We start from the raw sequence: 5,238 nt of genomic DNA, 5'->3' as shown, positions 1-5,238 counted from the left end.
CCGGAGAACGAGCTACCGAGCCCTCTCCGACTTCCCATGTTCGGTCCAGAGAACGAGCTACCGAGCCCTCTCTGACCTAGTCTGGAGAAGGAGCTACCGAGCCCTCTCCGACTTCATCCGGTCCAGAGAACGAGCTACCGAGCCCTCTCTGACCTAGTCCGGAGAACGAACTACCGAGCCCTCTCCGACTTTGTCTGGTCCAGAGAACGAGCTACTGAGCCCTCTCTGACCTAGTCCGGAGAACGAGCTACCGAGCCCTCTCCGACTTCGTCCGGTCCAGAGAACGAGCTACCGAGCCCTCTCTGACCTCGTCCGGAGAACGAGCTACCGAGCCCTCTCCGACTTCGTCCGGTCCAGAGAACGAGCTACCGAGCCCTCTCTGACCTAGTCCGGAGAACGAGCTACCGAGCCCTCTCCGACTCCATCCGGTCCAGAGAACGAGCTACCGAGCCCTCTCTGACCACAGTTCGGAGAACGAGCTCCCAAGCCCTCTCCGACTTCCCATGCCAAGTTTTCATACTTGGACTTTTCTCGTGCCAAGCTCCCTGCTTGGACTTTTCACCAGATGTCTGGTCAATCTTGACCTATCTGGATTTCCCTTGCCTGGCTTCACTCACCAGGACTTTCCAACTGCCTGGCTTCACTCACCAGGACTTTCCCTTGCCTAGCTTCACTCACCAGGACTTTCACCTGGCTTCACTCACCAGGATTTCCCGAATCAGGTCGACTCACCTCGGGTCAACCAGGTCAACCTTGACCAAAGATTGCACCCACAATCTCCCAAGTTTGTATTCTGTCAAACATCAGAATACAACTTTTCTACTCTCGTCAAACATCAGAATAGAACTATTCTATTCTCGTCAAACATCAAAATACAACTCGAATCAGGTCAACTCGAGTCAGGTCAACCAGGTCAACCTTGACCTAAGGTTGCACCAACAGAACACAGGAAGCTCAAGCTCATCAGGAGGTCAAAACCAATTCCTCCTTTAGGTCACTGTTGTAGCTTCTATATATAAAGACTCGCATCCACCCAAGTCATCCTTATGGCCGGCCACATCCTTGCTTGGGGGCCGACCAAGATGGGTTTAAAAGTGGGTTTTTAATTTTTTAAATCTTTCTTTTTGTATCCATCTACAATGTTTTAAAAGAGAGATTTTAAATTTTAAAAACTTTCCTTTTTTGAAGCCATCCACATGGTTTTAAAAGAGAGTTTTAAATTTAAAAAATCTTTCCTTTTGTAGCCATCTACAATGGTTTAAAAGAGAGATTTTATTTTTGTTAAAACTTTCCTTTTTGTAACCATGATTTAAAAGAAAGGTTTTAATTCTAAAAATCTTTCCTTTTTATAGCCATCTACAATGTTTAAAAAGGGGATTTTTAATTTTAAAACATTCCTCTTGTAGCCATCCATAATAAGAAATTTAAAAGAGAGATTTTAATTGTTGTTAAAATCTTTTCTTTTTAGCCATTACCAAGGATTATAAAAGAGGATAGATTGTGCCTTAGAGGAAATAATCATCTACACAATTTCTATTCCTCTTCTATTCTCCTTGTGGTCGGCCCCCTCATATTCTTATTCTCCCCTTGCTTTCTCACCTAAGGACGGCGGCATCAAGAAGCTTCAACCATCTTGTGGCCGGCGGGTTGCAAGGAAGAAAGAAGAACAAGAGGTGGTGTTCCTAGCTTTGATCCCTTGGTGGCCGAAAGTCTTGGAAGAAAGAAGAACTTGGGTGGTTTTTGCATCTTGGTAGATCGTCACCCACATGACGTCCAAGAGAAGGAGAGGAATATAGCAGAAGATCAAGAGGTCTTTAAGATACAAAGAAATGTATAACTAGTTAATTGTTTCTGTTGTGTACTAGTTTATTTTTCCTTTGTATGGATCCTGAAGTACCAACACAAGAGGCTAGCGATCTTATGCTTTGATTGAGATCTCTGTAGTTTAACCTAGGGTTTACTGTAAGGAGTTTAAATATTCAATTTCTTTGAAAGGCTTTGACTAGGAAGTGGTGGATGATCTCACACCCAAGAAGGCCGAGTGCCTCTCCAACGACCTGGAAGCCAATCCTTGAAATAAATATTTAATCAACTTCTGTAATATGGTTTAACTTCCGATGAACACATGGGTTGAACTTAGATTAATAATGTTAAGTTTTATTTGCAATCCAAGTTTAACTTCTAAAAGGCACATGGGTTGCTAGGAAAAGTTCTGTGCCTGTACAAATTTTTGTACAGGGGAAACAGAACGGAATTCCGAGTAGCGCCAACACTTTTGACTCTAGAAATTGGGTAAGTATCGATGTCCTCTGTCACAAAGGACATAATATGTCCAGTTAAATGGGTATCCTTCTGTCACAAGGATCCCCCGGTTATCCAATCTAGTAGCAACTTTAACATAAAGAAAAATCCCTCATATCTACATGAATTGTCCTCACACATATTTCGTCAAACACATAAAAGGCACAATACACAATAGAATATGATATAAACACTTTATAGCATAAGGAAACATCCAAATACATAGTTCATACATCACATCGCATCACAACTACTTCCTACATCCTAGATCTAGAGATCTACTCCATTGCAAGAGAGTTTACAAGCAAAGATGATAAGTAAAGCAAACTACAACTCAATACATGAAGATATAGAGAAGAGAAAGCTTATCCTTGATGCGTGGCATCCTCGGAGGTGCTCCCTTGCTCTGGAGGAGGATGGATCGGCAAAGATGGAAGATCTAGGGCCTCCCCAAAGGGGAGAACCCTTCCCAAACAATGGGGAAGAGCCCCAAGCCAAAGATGAGTGAAAAGGGGAGAAAACCCCTTTTATAGAGCAGGGCACGGGAACCACATGGTTGTGTGGCCTCCACACGGCCTCCTTCTTCTTGCTCACGGCCAGGGTTGTGGCTCACACGGTCATGTTCTGCTTTAATTTTGAATGGGCTACACGGCAACGTGTCTCACACGACCTAGCTCTTTTTGACCTCTGGAAATGTTGCACGGTCGTGTGGCTCACATGGCCAACCACTACTTACTCTCTGGAAGTGTTGCACGGCTGTGTGGATCTCACACACCACTTGCATGGCCCTTGGCATGGATATGTCTCATTATACCATCTTTTATACCATCAATATGGAGTTTTATCTAGTTGAATCTTTATCAAAGTTGTAGATCTTGAAGTTATCTACATTTTGATATAAAGAACAACCCATAACTCCAACCGAGCACAAAGTTATGCCCATTTTAGTTTCATTCTGTAGTGCTGAAAATTTCACGCGGCCTTCAAACGACCATGTGGATTCCACATGGCCTCCACATGACCCCCACATGGCTTCCACACGCCCGTGTGATTTCTACACAATCGTGTGGTTTCCACATGGCCAGAACATGGAAATACTTAGTTTTCACATGCCCGTGTGAGTTCCACACAACCCAGACACTCTGGAAGCTCTAAACTTCATTTAAGCTCCGTTTTTGCTCCAAATCGCATCTTATCAATCAAAACAAGCAAAGTGCAGATCTCCGAATAGAATATAATGGAAGTATGATATTATAATAAAATAGAGTACAATAAACATAGATTATGCTAATGAAATACAAGTAGATGCACATCAAAATATGATTAAAAGTGTATATAATCTATGCACATCACACCCCCAGACTTAAACCTTTGCTTGTCCTCAAGCAAAACCCGCAATCTAGATTTATGTGCGTAGATGGCATGTAATAATCCCTAATGAATCAATATAAACCTATCATATAGTTTCATTGATGAGCATGATACAAAAATTATTTGAGTGTGGCCTAAGTAAAAGTTCTCCATGCTTAGTGTGATAAATGGCTTAACTTTCTCAATTGTTAATCTCTAAGCTTAGTCAATTTTTTATTTAACCATATTCCTCATACTTCCGGCGATAGGCACTTACCTGTCACACGCAAGGTTCGTTCCCCACAAAATGCTATGCATCGTCTACATAAGGTCTCAAAGGAATACTCAGTATCAAGAGAAACATAGCATTCATTTCCCCAATAACCTAACTCAGTCTCAAAAGAGTGAACTACTAGTTTCCACTCACAATAACTATTTTTTTCCCTTATTTTTTTCTTTCTTTGAATGTTTACAAAGTATCAAACTTGAACAAACCTTCATTATTTTTTTTAGGGATTGATTTTTCCAAATGAGCTTGCATGATCTGAGTTTATTCAGTAACTAAAATGTAGTTGAGATGTCACCATAGAAGCAAGAGTACTAGTCCGGTTCTATGAATCATGACTATTTTCAAAAATATCTACCATCAAAGTCAAGCATAATGTGAAGAGATCCTAAACTAGACCAACATTCAAATTCTTCTAGTAATAACAATGCTCACTTCATGCTACTATGGATAGGAAAACATAGATCAATGGACATACTAGCATACCAAATCATACAACATAAATATCTAGATGAAACATGCTAGTATTTTGCATAAAGGAACAAACAATCATGATGTGATGATTGATGCAACTTGGAAAATTTTCAAAAAGGAATGTGCAAAAACTAAGAAATATGACAAATACTAACCTAAACTCAAATATCGCCCCAGACTTAAACTTTTCATTGTCCCAATGAAAACTATAAATGGAATGTGGAGGAGATTTATGAAGTTTAGAGAAGTTACCAAGTGATGAGCTCCAAATGGTTGACATTCATGTTTTGAAGATACTTCCCTATATGTGAATTGCAATCCTCCACAACTTAGCATCCTACAAAAAGAAATAGACAAGAAACATTAAGTAAAGGGATTAGAGTTATTATGAATAAAGGAAAGAAACTAGAAAGGAACTAAAAATATAAAGAAAACAAGAAAGAAGAACTTGTGTTGCCTCCCAATAAGCGCTTGTTTTAGGTCATTAGCTCGACCACCTCATTAGTCTCATCAAAATCTTGCTCTTGGAGGGATAAGATATTTCAGCACCCACTTACCAAGGGCTCTTATTATAGAGAGAGCTTTCATCAAAGGAGTTGCAAAGTAAAGTATAGCTCTCTCCATCTTCATCTTCTTGAAACTTCCTTCAGGAGGTCAAAGATGATTCAGATTGAGCTTCCAATTTTCAGCCCAAGTAAAATCTACACACCTACAAGAAAAATAAATCTTCCACAAGAAAATAATATAAGAAAGAACTAGAACCATATTAGAATGAACTGAGTATGTATCAATAATTAAATCATATCTAGCAAAATTAATTGCAGGTG

Source organism: Zingiber officinale, chromosome 9A (genome assembly GCF_018446385.1).
Source record: "Zingiber officinale cultivar Zhangliang chromosome 9A, Zo_v1.1, whole genome shotgun sequence".
NCBI classification, from domain to species: domain Eukaryota; kingdom Viridiplantae; phylum Streptophyta; class Magnoliopsida; order Zingiberales; family Zingiberaceae; genus Zingiber; species Zingiber officinale.
The sequence above is the reverse complement of the archived record's forward strand: the minus strand, read 5'-3'. Positions refer to the sequence as shown.